Raw genomic sequence first — 17148 nt, forward strand, 5'->3', positions numbered from 1 at the left:
GGAATGTGGGGGGGGGGAACATTCCACCAGAGAAATTGGGGCGGGAGTTGAGTTTCAACTGTCATTCTTGTTTACCAGAGAAATCGGGGTGGGAGTTGTTGTTGTTCCCCTTTTGTGTTCGTGGAGATGTTGACGGTTGCTGGTGGAGTGGTGAGGATGGTGTGGTTGTTGAGAGGCAGGTGTGGTTGTGGTTGTTGTGAAGCGGCGTTGTGGTTGGTGGTTGTTGTGTGATGGTGGTTGAGACATGGTTGGTTCAAAATAAAGATAGAACAGAAAAACGCCTATCTCAAAGCGTCGCAGCCCGAATGAATCACATAAATTCCCTCTATACAACGGGTTTGGGGATAACTACACATGTACTTAAGAGATACCTCACCTACGGGACCTGAATGGTGGTTTGCGAATTTCCACAGCCGTAACAATATTTTCGATGGTACCCTCTCCAGGTCGGCTTCGGTAGCCGGCTATATCAGTGCTGTACTTGCATCTGGAAGGCAGTGTGGGCACGCAATCGGACCAATATCAGGACAGCTTTGCTGTGCTCTCTGGGAATTTGCAGTTGCTAAGGAAACTGACTTTCTTGCTTATTAGTTTCACTTTTAATTCACTTGGCAGTCTGATTTAACACACTGGTGTGGGAATCTCATAATTTGACACAACTGCTGTTTTGTTTTTTTTGTATACCTTGTCACGGCTTTAATGAGAGCGAACACACAACGCACAACAAGGGGGGGGGGGCATGAGACAAGAGGGGTGGGAGTGGGAATTTCATATACCCCCACAAAGCAGTGGGGAACAGAGATATTAGGAGATCTGTGGAAGGGAGAGGGATGGGGCGGGGAACACGGGGTATACAAGGTGGACATTACAGCGACTTTCAGGAAGGAAAGCAGGGAATTTGAAGGAGGTGGGCTTGGGGTGGATTAACAGGGGTAGAAAAGATCGAGGATTTTGATGGGGGATGATAAGAGGTGGTGGTGAACAGCAGTTTTGAAGGCCTGGAGGGAAGAATGCGATTGAACAGAGTGAGGGAGTTTATTCCAAAGGCGGGAAAAAAGAGGAATGAAAGAATGAAGGTGAGCAGTGATTCGTGATTTTGGTAGTTTTACCAGAAGGGGGTTGTTGGCGGACCTTGAGGGCCCTGCGGAAATATGGTGGGGACAAATCGCAGACAGACAAATCACAGACAGAACAGGGGGTGGGGGGCGAGACCAGAGAGGAGATTTACGGAAGACAGAAAGACCACCGACCTGCCTGCGGTGAGAGAGTGAGAGGCCCAAAGACTCAGCCTCATCGCGGGAGATACCAATGATCCGAAATGCCTTGGTTTCTACAGCGTGAAGCCGAGAAAGGTGGGAGGCAGGAGCACCAGCCCTGAGGGGAGAGCAGTACTCCATCAAGCTGCGGACAAAAGCTTTGTATGTGGTCAGGAGCTCAGGTGGGATAAGGAAGGACTTTGCACAACGGAGGATAGCCAGTCACCAACTGACTTTATTGAATTTGTTTTCGTTTTACATTGATATTTAAGACTCATAGTGGGGCCTGTACTGAAATCACATCCAGGACAAAGATGCCCGAAGACATCGGTGTACTTTTTCATGAATTACAAGGACATTAGTAGACAATGAATTGCAATTATATATGGGATTTTATCCTGGGTTCCCAGCATCATAAGCAAACAGGTACAGATGGGAATGATATCGGGCTAACCGATACCAATAAGAGTTTGAATTATTTTTTGCTGTTTGAAGTACACTTTGCTGATTGTTACCTTTTATATCACCATATATTGGGCACTCACTCCTCAGCAGTCTTGCAAGTCTCCATTTTCTGAGTTATCATGTTCAGACCTATCAAGACGTGCCGATACTCCACATCTCGTCTGTTGCGCATCCCATAATCTGAGATCACCCAATACGTAGATTGAAAAAAAATTATTTATTCTGAAATCATCTGCAGCTGACAGCATGTGTTCCTTTGTTTCAACACTGGTTACCTACGTCTAAAGATATTGGCCACGTAGGTGTATCATCGTAATAATAAATAGTGCTCCTACATGTGTTTTTTTCCACAGTCCAGCACTTGGAAAGCTCTAACCACAATCTTCTGTTCATTTTCACCATTGTATTTACATACCCAGGTCGAAAAACCAGTAAAGACCAGTAGCTTACTGGTCAACTGGTACCAGTTGAAAACCAGTAGCCAACTGATACCAGTAAAGCCAGTTGGTTTCTTACTGGTTTTAATATGGAAATTGGAATAGAGTGATATATTACCAGTTGAAATACAATTGTATTTAATAACTGGTATCAACTGGGAGACCAGTACATTGCAACTGGTATCAACTGGGACCAGTACATTGCAACTGGTATCAACTGGAACCAGTAAGACTTTAACTGGTACAAATATGAGCTACTGGTTTTTTCAACTGGGAAATTGGAATTCTGACTGAATTTAACTGGTACCAGTTGAAACCAATAGAGACCAGTTAAAGACCAATTAGAACCAATAGAGACCAGTTAAAGACCAATTAGAACCAATAGAGACCAGTTGAAAATGTGTACTGGTTTTAACTGGTTTTTCGACCTGGGTACTTCGCTTGCCGATGATCTGATTTTAACCGCTTGTGAGCCTGACAAATTGAAGACCAGGAAGGCACCGAGAGTGTCACATACTTTGCCAGGATACTTCAGAAACGGTATATATATTCTATGGGATCTTTAACGTACACATTACGGACATGACAGCTGGTTTAGTGTTCTTTCTGAAGAATAACATGGTCTGTTTTGCAGATTTTGTTGGATCTGATTCCTCTGTCATGATGATGCTTTACCAGTAACCCTCAGACTACTACTCTACTATGACTAATTAAATGGCCCCAATTAATCCTATCTTAATTCCTGATGGGCTCGGCCACATGAGGTTTCTCTCGCCACACCCCTCTATTCCCAGGATGCTCTCTTGCTGCACCAGAAACCTCAGAGGTGAGCTTACATTAACAATATGAATTGTTTATTATGGTGAATATTATTATTATTGTTATTGATTTGATGTAACGTACTCTTTCCAGAGCGTTAGTGCTGCCGAAGCGGTTTCTTGTCAGGGTAATTATACTGGGTGGTTTGCCATTCCCTTCCCTGCGTTGTTTTCCCTACTCTATCCGAAGAAGTCGCATGTACCATTTTTCTTCTTTGGTGTGACTTGGACAGGATTCGAACTTTCGACCTCCCAGACTCAGAGCAGATGCTCAAAGCATTACATGGTGGAAGTGGACTGGTGGTTGTGGTCGTTTGTTATCATTATATTTTCTTTCCATTTCTCATTGAATTATCTTAACTCTTGACAGAGCTCGATACTATGGATACACTGCCTTAAAGGTAAAAAAAAATTAAATCTCTTATCTCTCAGAATCTTTGGACTGACCTTGCACTGGCATTTTTGTATCCTCCGCATTTTCATGCCGCCTACAAAATGCCCCCTTTCCACCCACTCGATGTAAAGATCCGTTACCTCTTTCACAGAAGCTTCTCTGAGTGGAACGTTAAAAACGTGAAGGAAAGAACATTGTGGATTGGTAATGGTATGGTGGAGTGAGGGGGGAGGGAAGGCTGTGATCATTCTGTGGTCCAAGCAGTCATCAGGCATTATGGACCGATTTTGCTCTGAGGGACTGATCGTCCCAACAAACTCCAACTTGCTTCATCACCGACAGACACTAATCAGAGGTAGTAAATCGAAAGTTCATCTCTCGGATTCATTAGGGCTGCTGATGGAAAGGTGGTGCACTTCCACTGGGGGATTCCTCTTTTCAAGCTAAGAATGTCATCCATCCAAAGCAGTTGCGCACGACAAGTGCACACATTGCCGCCCCTCACGCCTCTTGGAAGCCTCTGAGTCTGCTTTCAGCAACAGAACTCGCCATTTTCCGTTTATGGCCACGTAATGCTCGGGGTTTTTCATCATCATTTATTTATTGATTTTGCCTGATGCATCTCACTGAGCAATTCCTTCTTTCAAGGTGGGATTTACCAAGGATCCTCGAGAGGCAGAGGGGGGAAAGTAGAAATACTGGAGAATAACATCCAGCTGTATTGATTTAAAAATAATAATAATAATAATAATGATAATAATAATAACTGCTGCCGTTCTTAAGCTTTGTGCTGTTGAGAATGTATCCTGGGAAATGATTTAGTTGAAGTGAAGAGTGTGCCAACCAAACGTGTGGTAACTGCTCCTCTATTTATCACGTGTGCACGAGGGAGGGTGGGGTGGGGTGGACTGAACTGAGAGTTTTAAATTGAGAAAAAGAACACATGGATGGAGATGAGAGATACAAGAAAGAATGGTAATGGAGGTGGGAGGAGTGGTTGAGACAGGAAAGCTATTTGGAATAAAAATGCATGTATGGAGCATAATATGGCAGGTGGGGGTTGACAGTGGGAATCATAAATTCCACCATATTTATGAACGTAACACGGAGATAACCCCAAGCAGCAAGCAATTAGACATATTCGTGACATACATTGGATAATGGATTAATGCTTTGCCTTTGGTCGGCAGTCAAAGAATCCATTTGGAACAATACCAGGCTGGCTATTCAAGCCATGATCGATATATATATATATATATATATATATATATATATATATATATATATATATATATATATATATATATATATATATATATATATATATACATACACACACACACACACACACACACACACACACACACACACACACACACACACACACACACACACACACACACACACGTCGGGCGTGGACCAGTAAAGCTAATCCCCCTAACCCAATTATGATGAACTGGCGGATAACACCAGAGAGCCTGGATAGCCAAGCAGTTTACCTTAGGAGGTGGACATGTGACCCTCAGAGATCATCACGTGTGCAGGAGTGGCATTGGCGGCACATGCGGAGCAAAAGATGGATGCACAAGGAAATTTATACTGGAACCCCACGACAAATGCACAAGGAGATTGAAACTCGAACCCCACGACAAAGGGTGGAGGAGCTCCTTGTGAACCAACAGCCATCCATATCTAGTGCCCAACTGTGTCTGCGGACGTCCTCCTCCAGTTGGGTTACTATATATTAGGAAGTTGGTGGCAGGATTTCCACTAAAGGCCACCGTAAAACATTTCTTCCCGCAAAACATAACAAAAGCAAAAACAAATCTGAAAAGCCACTCCGTGGGAGCATCTCTTGTGCAGCAGCCCTTTGCAGGGCAGCTCACCGGATGATGGGATTGGTGCAAAGCCTTTGGGATCCCCAATCTTTGATGATATATATATATATATATATATATATATATATATATATATATATATATATATATATATATATATATATATATATATATATATATATATATATATATATATTGTTGTAGATTTCCGCCCGCCGGCGTGCGGACGACCACTTCGAGCCAATGGCGGCCGCTCTCGCCCACCAAACGGACAAACCTAGTCGCAGCTTGCGGATCAACGCCGAAATCCAGCTACGGGTGTATCTTTAATCACACCACAGCCCAGTCAATACTCTACCCGTGCTACAGGGTCAATCGCCGAATTGTCGATATACCTAATTAATCGCGTGGGCAGACTACCGAGAGACTGTACCTCAACGGGGTCCGCTTGGAAACGAGCCGCTTAAGCAGCTCGCTTCGTTTTGGGATAACCGAGCGGGGTATTATCGCGAAAGCCCCGTTGGATCCGATTCTATTATCAGCTATTAAAAAGCCATCTATTATCCCGAACTCAATACAGCAGTTCAATGAAGGAAAAGGACGGGACAAATGGGTTAACATTCACACAAGCACATTTATTTGCACACATATACGGTCAAAGCAGCAATGCGGGGATATACAAGCATGCAATGAATGGGGGTAGGGACAAGATGCGAGCAAGACAAAGACTACAACCGTATATTTATTATGTACAGTCACTTGCACTTAACATCAGTTCTACCTTAGGACATGGCGCCACAACGTTCATGCAAAGAAACAAGGAAAAACCCCAGGAAAGACGAGGGGTAGACTGGACCTATTGGGTCTTTATGAGCATGGAGCTGTGATGACCGCAGAAGCTCCGAGAGGCTGGGCTGGTTGCCTTCACCTTCGTGGTGCCTCGCTGGGGCGACTCGAGACGTCCCGTCCTCACGGCAGCTGGCGTGACCGTGCTTCAGCCCAGCCAGCAATGCCTCAGAGGAACAAACGGGTCTTTTCTCTCTGAGAGTTGATGCTCTCTTTAAGAGCCCGTTCATCCCTCAGCGCCACTCGGACTGTCCCGAAGCTCGATCACCTCGAACCATTTGGTGCTGGTTGGCGACTCCTCTCCGGCCTCTCCACGTCCCGCACACGAACGCGCAGTTCTGCACGGCAGGCTTGGCCGCGCTCCTTGGCTCCTCGGCGAACCCAGACCTCCACTCTCCTCCACTGGACTCGAACCTTGATCTTCACACAACTCCAAACCCAGACCGATTGACTGCGAGCTTGGCGCTCTGCGCACTTTTTTATAGGGCCCGTGAGGCGAGGTTTGATCTCTGACCCCCCACTGGCTCCGCCCCCTTCTATCTCCTAATCCGAATTCGATGTGAAATGTGGAGAGAGCGGACGTGGGTGAAATCACCATCGCTGGCGCCAACAAAGGAGAGCGGACGTGGGTGAAATCACCGTCCCTGCGCAACGAGGAAACCCCCGCGTCTGTTTGCAGCGATGCTGTTCGCTGGGGACTCGCCGTGGCTGGCGCAAATATGGCAGCATTTGCGAGGTTTAAGGTGAGGCGTTGTGTTCGTTGTTGGTTATCGGGGGAGATGTGGTTTAGGAGATGGTGGTTGTGGTTGGCGTTGTGGAGAAGGTGGTTGTGGAGAAGGTGGTTGTTGTGAAGGTGGCTGTGGAGAATGTGGTTGTTCGTTGTCTGTGGGGATGTTGGTGATTTTGGAGAAGGTGGTTATGGTCGGCATTATGGAGAAGGTGGTTGTGGTGGTTGAAATGTGGTTGGTCCAAAATAACGATAGCAGAAGAAAAACGGCGACCTCAAAGATCACAGCACGGTTACACGAATAAAAACCCTTAGACATCGGTGGGGAAATCTATCTGAACACAGACTTATTGACATAACTGATCTAAGGACCTATATGGTGCTCTGTGATTTTCCACAACCGTAACAATATATATATATATATATATATATATATATATATATATATATATATATATATATATATATATATATATATATATATATATATATATATATATATATATATATATATATATACACACACATAATGCCTGGTGTTGGCGCAGTGTTTAGGGCAGCGGCTTGGGATCCAAAAGATCCTGAGTTCAAGCCCTGTTGGGCCACTGAATTAATACACCAGGGGGTTGACTCAGCCTGTCATCCTTCCGAGGTCGGTGAAATGAGTACCAGTGTACTGGGCCGGTGTATACCCCGGTTAAAATAGATGTACCATATCCCTATGTCGTAAGAGGCGACCAGGGTTGCGTCAGGAAGGGCATCCGGCGTAAAACATGTGCCAAATCACGATGCGGATCATACAGATGATCCGCTGTGTCGACCCCTAACGGGAGCAGCCGAAAGAAGAAGATATATATATATATGTATGTATATATATATATATATATATATATATATATATATATATATATATATATATATATATATATATATAGAAACACATATATATGCATATAAATATATATATATATATATACATATATATATATACATAAACAAATATACACATATATATATATATACATAAACAAATATACACATATATACGTATATATATATATATATATATATATATATATATATATATATATATATATATATATATACATATATATATATATATATATATATATATATATATACATATATATATATATATATATATATATATATATATATATATATACACATACATACATACATACATATATACATACACGTACATATATACATTATACATATATACATATATATATATATATATATATATATATATATATATATATGTACATATATACATAAATATATATATATATATATATATATATATATATATATATATATATATATATATATATATATATATCCACACATATACATATATACATTCTTTGGGTTTGGAAGTATATATGTATACACACACATATATGTATATATATATACACACATTCTTTGGGTCTTTGGGTATAAAACTCGAAATTTGGAAGGAGGGATTGGGTTGGCGACGGGTTAACGAGGGTAGAAAAGATCATGGTTTTGGATTGGCAATTATCTGAGATGGTGGTGACATATATACGTATATTTCTATATATATATATATATATATATATATATATGTATGTATATATATATATATATATATATATATATATATATATATATATATATATATATATATATATATATATATATATATATATATACAGTGGTACCTCTACTTACGAATGTCTCTACATACGAATGTTTCAGGTTACGAAGCGCCTGAACGGGAAAATATTGCCTCTAGTTACGAAGGCGTTTCAGGATACGAAGTCAAAAATACAGTACAGTACGCGCTGCTTTTCGCTGCTCCCAGAGTTTCCCGAACGTAAACAAACTTGTAGCTGCTCTGCCATTGGCTATCGCCTAAAATCCGCCTGGCAACCCTTTGCGTATGCGTGTATCCCAGCATGCTCTTCGTGTCCCCGTCCCGCTCTGTAAATATAGTTATACTGTATACAGTCTATGGTCCCGCTACGAAGTGCTCGGACAGTGTTACAGTACAGTACGCGTGTGGATTACAGTAACTTTTATTCACAATGGACCCCAAGAAAGCAATGAAGAAAAGTGGACAAGGAGAAAAGAAGAAGAAGAAGAGAGTTTTTCTGGCCATACAAACAAAGCAAGAGATAATAGAAAGGTATGAAAAGGGGATGCGTTTGATTGATCTCGCAAAAGAATATGGACGTAATATATCTACGATCGGCACGATAATAAAACAAAAGGAAGCCCTAAAAGCTACAGCTCCTTCCAAAGGCCTCTCTGTCATTTCCAAGAGGAGCTCGGCAGTGAACGATGAGATGGAGAGGTTGTTACTCGTGTGGATAAAGGAGAAAGAGATCGCTGGTGACACAGTGACAGAGGCCATAATTTGCGCAAAGGCAACCGCCATCTTCACTGACCTCGTGAAGGAGGATACAGGCGAGGGAAATTCGGCGCAGTTCGTAACGAGAATAGCAGTTAAAAGGTAAATGAATATTTTTATTATTTCCTTTATTCTTTGTTTTTTACATTATGTGCCTCTCGTTTTATGTTTATTGTGCGGTAATCTAATTTTAACATGTATTTGTTTCATGTTCTGATGCATTTTTATGATTTATTAAAAAAAAATGTCCGAATTTTGCGGGGCTTGGAACGGATTAGCGCATTTACATTCAAAAGGCGTCTCTACTTATGAAGGTTTCAGGTTACGAAACTACTCCCAGAACGAATTAAATTCGTAAGTAGAGGTACTACTGTATATATATATATATATATATATATATACAGATGTACATATCCATATATGCATATATAATATTGTTACGGATCTGGAAACCATATGCATTCAAACATACAGATATCCCAAGAGTCAGTTATTCCGTTAAGTACATGTGAGGCAGGTCCCTTCTTTTTGTCTTGTGGGAGAATCTAAGGTGTGCGTTGCGATGTCCTTTTAGGTAGGTTATTACCTCTAATGACCATCCAACATACCATCTAATCCCATCCAACAAACAAAGCGACAACACCACTGAACAAGCACTTCGCTCGACTAACCGCGACTCGCTGTCTAAGGCAGAATCTCTGCCAGTTCCTTCTCGGCTTCCACAAACTTTGTAACTTCTTTTTTACGAGTATGGGCACACGTGGAGTAGGGGCGCGGTTTTCCCGGCATGGCCGAAACTCCGCCCAGAAAGGGCGGACCCATGGGAGCCCCGTCCAATCAGGCCAGACAGTGACGTCTGTTCCACCGAGCCCCCACCCCGTTCGGGGAGGTCCATAAAAGTTACGACGCCATCTTCAGCTGGGGTGTTCTGAGGGGGTTCCGTCATTGGTTCTGAGTAAGTCTCTTGGAGGAGGAACGAGAATTCTTTTGGAGGAGCAAGTTGGGTGATGTGCGTTCTACATTTTGCTGCCGGTCCTGGAGTTTTCCTGAGTCCCGTCCACGACCCTGATCTCCGCCCTGGGATTCCGACTGCCCCGCTCGGTTTCCTCCACGGGCACGAGCCCCATGCGTATGACTGTGGGCTGAGCCGCACAACCAATAGCAGGTTCCGCACCGCGGAACACTCCCTCCCTTTAACGTGCAGGTACCCACATGAACTGCGACCCCCAGCCCGTTTCTCCCTCTCTGGCTGCGGGGATCTTTCACTAAATCATCTGAGTGTGTGGACCCATCTTATAAGTAGAACTGTTAAATGTTTTCCATCATTGTAAATTCTTGCTTGCATATCCACGATAATTCTTGCTCTGTGTCCTCTTTATTGTAAATAAATTACTATAGAAATGTTCCCAGTTCGTTTCCGTGCTTTCTTTCATTGGTCCAGCATGGTTCGGATCCGAGTTTTAGCCGGGTTTTTATACCCGATAATCCGCTCATCATAGCCGGCACGGCTTTAGCAGTTCCGCTCAACTGCACCCGAACCGGAGTTGGTCGTCGGTAGTTGGAACTCTACCGCAGTCGGTAGAGTGACTTGGTTTGAGCAAGACATGCCGAGGGCATGGTTCCCCGGTAGTCGAAATCGCGTAGTTAATTAGGTAAATTTATTCGAGACAAAAAGACCCTACGCTACGCAGTTGAGATATTGGCGTCCACAGTCGGTTCAGTGACCCGCCGGCTCACGGAGTTATCCGGAGTGATGGCCTACAATTCCGGAGAGTCCGGTGGGAATTGACCCAACTTTCCCCACCTACTGGTCATTCTCGCCACCGGACTTCCGGCTTGCAACAATATCTATACATATATGCCTGGTGTTGGTTTAATGGTTGGGGTAGCGGGCTTGGGATCCTCGGGTCCTGAGTTCCAATCCCGCTCAGTTGTTGAATAAATAATAGGTGGGGTTAACTCGACCAGTCATCCTTCCAAGGTCGGCAAAATGAGTGCCAGCATGTTCGTATCCTGTGTCGAAGTGGTGACCTCTTGTCCAGGATTGTGCCCAATAGCCAAGGGGAGTGCTTTGGCAGCACCAACGCTCTGCACAGAGTATGGTCCCAATGGATGGATCTTATACATATCTATATATACATATACATACACATACATACACACATATATATACCAGTGGGCATGCTTACACACTGTGAACAACTACTCCGGTGTATCCTGCACTACATGCATACATAATAAATATAAACTTTATTTATATATTTGATGTGGATTAATTGAGAGAGATTTATATTCAAGCCGAAAGACAAACTAAAAATGATGCATATTCATAATTAACTTAATCACACAATGACCAAAAAAAGCAGCAAGTCATGTGGCCCAAAATGCAATATTTTAAACATGTCAGTATATATAGTGTGCTGTCATTACTCTGATTACTTAGTAATTAACAAATTGTGGGTTCTTAAAAATACTTTGTGATTAGCAATATTTTTAGCATATCAACATATAAAGTGTGCTTTATCAACATAAATCTTTTCTGTTGTTTTTTTTTTTGTATACATAGTCGAGGCTCATTGAAGAGCTACAATGAGTACACTGATTTGATCAGGACACAACGGGGCTAAAGGAACAGCAGAAAGAGGCGGGGGAAGGGGGAGGGGACACCAACAGCAAAGCCACAGGCAAAGACAGAGGGAGGCATGCAAACTGTTGGTGCGGAGATGAATTGGGGGCAGAAGTTAATGCATGGGGTGGACAAGATAGACACAGAAGGAAACTCTCAGAAGAGAAAACTCGAAATTTGGAAGGAGGGATTAGGTTGGGGTCGGGTTAACGAGGGTAGAAAAGATCATGGTTTAGGATTGGCGATGATCTGAGATGGTGGTGAACAGCTGTCACTTGGAGTTCAATGAGATTGAAAAGCATGTGGAAGTTGATTCCACAAATTGGGGAAAAAGAGGAACAAATGAGTGGTGGTGAGCAGTAATCCTGAATTTGGAGGAGTTTCACCAAAAGGGGGTTGATGGTGGACTGTGTGAGCCCTGCAGAAATCTGGGAGTTACAAAGCATGGAAAGAGCAGAGGGTGCAAGAAACCCTGGGAGGGACAAAACACGGAAAGTTCAGAAAGGAGGTGGGAAAAGACAAAGACCACCAACCTGTCTGTAATGGCAAAGTGATAGGCCCAGAGACTCGGGTTCATCGCCGAAGAATCAAATAATCTTGAAAAAAAAAGAATGCAAGTGAGTGACCTGAAACAATGGGGAAGTATGGCAATTTTGTGTGCCGACAGGCATTGAAGCCAATACACCAGGAAAAATCACAGAACCGTCGGAAAGCATCCATAAATGAAAATATAGAAAAAAAAAAAAATGAAAATAAATAAAATGAAAAATCAAATGCAAATGAGCGACCCGAGACAATGGGGAAACATTGTTCATATGCTTACACAATGTTTTAGCACACGCCGCTTGTATATATATTGACTCCTATCCTGAATCATCCCCAACAGAGGATGCTAAGAACCACTCACATGAGAATATATCTATTACGATTGTGAGTGGATGGAGGAATTTAATAGGAAATTAGGACTGAATAGAGTTGTTCGGTCCGTGAACGTGTAGGAGACATCTCGATGTAAATGAAGTGGGGCAACTGTGAGCTTAAGTGTTACATGCCACCCCACGGGGGGGGGGGGGTGGGTGGTGCAGTGTTAATTTGATAGGGATTAAGGATCATTTCTCCCCAGTATGTGATTGCCCCCAGTGATCTATTCCTACGTTTTTACATTTACAAGCCAACCATGAAAGAGTTGTGTTTTTATAACAACAAGCAAGCCAGGCATGCCGAGCAGGCAGAGGCCCCGCTTCCCAGGTTTTCGTGTAAGAAAGCCACACCCCTGAGGTGGGCGGTTGTTTGGTGTGGCACAGTGGCACACATTTCTACAAATAATTTATTAACAGACAGGCGAGGAAAAATATGTGGCACAGTTTATACTTTTTATTGTTGTGTGTGAGAAGAGATAGCAAGAAAAGTGTGGTGCGACAATAAACGAGAAACTTACAAAAGCAGACACAGAGCAGAGTTATCCCGATATAATTATTCTACAATCTTAACTTAAGCGAGGACAGGTGCCATGACACACACACACACACACACACACACACACACACACACACACACACACACACACACACACACACACACACACACACACACACACACACACACACACACACACACACACACACACACAACCCGATGAAGAGGAGTTAATGAAGAGAAAAAGGAGAGGAGATGAGACTCGCGGTCTCTCAATACCTTACACGATTGCTCGACCGCACCACCAGTACGTTTTGGGGGGGATGCTCCACTGGGCGATACCTCTCTGACATCTGGCACATCGTCTCTTGCTTCGTGGCACTTCGTGCAGTCCAGAGAATGGGCCTGGCCCGACAGGTGTGAAGGAAGGACTTTGGGCAAAGTCAGAATCCAGTGGGTGAAGAGAGGCGGAGTCAAAGCCAGTGAACGGAGAGAGACGACGAGGCAGTGAAGAAGGGGTGGAATCAGTAGGCGGAGAAAGGCAGGTGGAAAAGGCGGAGTCAGCAAGTGGGTCAGTGAAGAAGGGCGGATGGAGAAGGCGAGTTGGAGATCCAGCGTGTGAGAGAGAGAGAGGACGGACGGCTTCACGATCCACCTTTTTTAAACCCCGTGGTGCGGGGTGGGGGCGCCACCCTGAAACGATGTCTCATCATCTGAATCAGGTGCTCTGATTGGCCCCGGCCACTGCGCAGCCCGGCTGTGATGGCCGGAAGTGGCTCCACTCAACTTCTGGCAAGATGGTTCCAAGCTGCGGAATCGTCTCGCTCCGAACTCCATGATATGAATCGCCTCGCACTGAACCCCGTCCCGTGCCCCGGCAACCCGCAGTTGGCGCTGGTCAATGTGCCTGCTCCATGGTGCGCCACGTGGCCCAAGCAATCTGGCTGCACAGCATACCTCTGCCTGGTAGCAGCTGTATCGAGGCTGAGGTGTGGGAGGATGGCTGCCATCCGTGGGAGACATTTGTGTCCGTCATGGTGAGCGAAGACCGACGGTAAGACATTATTATAACCCCGTGCTCAGACCCGACTAAAGAGGTGTGTTATTTGTGCCCCATTCTGTACGATGATAAAGTATCACGGGCTGTGCGCGAGTCCGCCATTGTACAAATGGTCAGTGCGCAGGTCTGCTCGCCATCGAGCATGCCCTGTACAGTGTTCGTGGGTCTGCCATTGTACACGTGGTCAGCACGTGCGTCCGCCCGCCATCGAGCATGCCCCGTACAGTGTTCGTGGGTCTGCCATTATACACGTGGTCAGCGCGTGCGTCCGCCCGCCATCGAGCATGCCCCGTACAGTGCGCGCGGATCTGCCATTGTACACGTGGTCACCGCGCGGGTCCACCCGTCATTGAGCATCGTGTTTGTGGTTATCAGAGGTGGTGGGGTGCACTGTGCCAGCCCTGATCTGTGTCAGGGAATTGAGGAAAGGATTGGATATAATTATTTGATGGAGATTCAGATTGAAAACGGGACAGATATATTTGTTAATGGAGATTTGGATTGAAGAAGAGTGTGCCGCGTGCATACTGTATGTTTTTCGCATTTGGTGTGTTGGTTATGCCTTTGATCGCCTGAACAGTGGTTGGGGGGTCGTCGCTGTGGGGCATGCGCTCCGTGCAGCGCTGGCATTTATTGTTGGCTTCCACTGCTGCCCTTGGCCTTCTGTGAGGATGCATTCTTACGCGAAGGGCACGGCTGTGGTTTTTAACCGATGGATGTCTGAGCGTAGTGCCTGCTGGCCTCACGGGGACCCCTTGCTTGGATTTCCCTCAGGAATAGAGAAAAAAGAATAGGAATGAGGATCAGAGATTTAATCAGACCAAGCTATGAAATTTACACAACGCACTGTCCCGTTCGACCCACGAGACAAGAAGTAAGGAACTATGTGAACGTACATTAGTGAAATAACTGAATGAAGACCACTGTATGTTGGCTGCTGTTGATGTTGGAGAGATGCAGTTTCCAGAACCGCAAAAAAAAAAATATACATATATATATATATATATATATATATATATATATATATATATATACTTTATATATATATACATATATATATATATATATATATATATATGTATTACTAAAACTCACATCTTGTATGTATGTATCTTTGAATGTATGCATGTATGTATGTATGTTCCCGAAATACAGACAAAACGGTACATGATAGCACAAAAATTTTACACCCACAATACCCACCGTTCTCCTGCAATGTGCAGTATCAAGTTTCGTTCAAATGAGGCAACGAGAAAAATTGTGAAAAAATCAATTCCCCATTCAGTCAAGTACCCTTCGGGAGTATTTTTGATCGATTCAAACAACCTCAGCGGTACAGTTCGCTGGAGTTATCTTTTTTTTATTCCCTTGAAATGATGTTTTTTTTCATCAACCTCTGTCACAACGGGAACCCAACGGGTTCACGGGTCGTTTAGTATATCACTAAAACTCTCATCTTGTATGTATGTATGTATGTATGTATGTATGTATGTATGTATGCATTTTCCTAAAATAGAGCCAAAACAGTACACGATATCGCAAAAATTTTAGGGCCATCTTACTCACCATTCTCCTGCAGTGTGCAGTATCAAGTTTGGTTCAAATCGGGCAACGAAAAAATTAATTAAAAATCAATTCCCGATTCAGTCAAGTACTCTTTGGGAGTATTTGATCAATGCAAACAACCTCAGCGGTATAGTTTGCTTGAGCTATCTTTTGTTTTTTTCTTGAAATGATTTTTTTCAACAACCGTTGTCGCAACAGGAACCAAACGGGTTCACGGTTCATCTAGTATGTGTGTATATATGTATATATATGTATATATGTATATATATATATATACATATATATATATATATATATATATATATACATATATATATACATATATATATATATATATATATACATATATATATGTATATATATATGTATATATATATATATATATATATATATATGTATATATATATATATATGTATATATATATATATGTATATATATATATATATATGTATATATATATATATATATATATATATATATATATATATATATATATATATATATATATATATATATATATATATATATATATATATATATATATATATATATATATATATATATAGTTACTATTGTGGAAATTCACAAAACACCATTCAGGTTCCCCAGAGATCAGTTATTTCGATAAGTACGTGTTTTAGGTTAGAATCCCCACCGATGTGTAAAGGGATTTGTTTGTGTGCCGGGCTGTGAATCTTTGAGGTAGTGTTATTCTTTTCTATCTTTTATTTTACCCACATCAACAAAAACCCGATCATCCCCGAACAACAGGAACACCATCATCTTCAAACAAACATAATAAAACCATCACCTCCTCCTCGACAGCCGCAAAATGACGTTGGTTGCGGACACGCAGCACAACAGTAAAGCCACAACACACCATCTGTGTGCAAACAGCCGTGAAGCGGCTGATTTGCATATTCGGATCAAGAAGACGTCTTCCCCCGAAATCACCCTGTGACGTAAGAGGTGGAGTTTCCCGCAAGGTTGAAGGTTCGAAAGGGGGTGGAGCCAGTCTCAGGTGAAGGTTCAGGGAGCGGCTTTTCACCCCCTCCCCCACCCCCTCGGGCTATAAAAAGGGCGAAGTGAATCGCCAGAGCCAGTTGGAGTTAGAGTTGGAGTTGTCATTCGCCAAAAGCAGTCGTCGTTGGGAGATGGGAGAAGTCACCAGGAGCAGTCATCAGTGGAGAGTCGTCAGCCGGAGACGGAGCGCGTCGAACAGCCGGAGTCGAGCAAGCTGTGTCACAGTCCGAGCAGACGGCCCTGAGTCGGTCCAGTGACGCTGAGGAGTGGG

The 17148-nt window shown here is 43.2% G+C and overlaps 1 protein-coding gene across 3 annotated transcripts in view; it reads left to right on the forward strand.

The window, feature by feature from the left end:
* The window catches only part of LOC147026255 (extracellular sulfatase Sulf-1-like), a 397411-nt gene that overhangs the window by 196292 nt on the left and 183971 nt on the right, over positions 1-17148 (forward strand). The window contains exon 1 of one of the 3 annotated variants that reach the window (XM_085881497.1): positions 8764-9287. The exons of the other annotated variants lie outside the window; for them this stretch is intronic. The gene's annotated coding sequence lies outside the window, so the exon portion shown is untranslated. Of the gene's footprint in view, positions 1-8763; positions 9288-17148 lie in introns of those variants that run through there. 3 annotated transcript variants of the gene reach the window in all.

The sequence above is a fragment of the Eptatretus burgeri genome, chromosome 5, assembly GCF_056783735.1.
Source record: "Eptatretus burgeri isolate ZD-2024b chromosome 5, Ebu_testis_v1, whole genome shotgun sequence".
Classification (NCBI taxonomy): domain Eukaryota; kingdom Metazoa; phylum Chordata; class Myxini; order Myxiniformes; family Myxinidae; genus Eptatretus; species Eptatretus burgeri.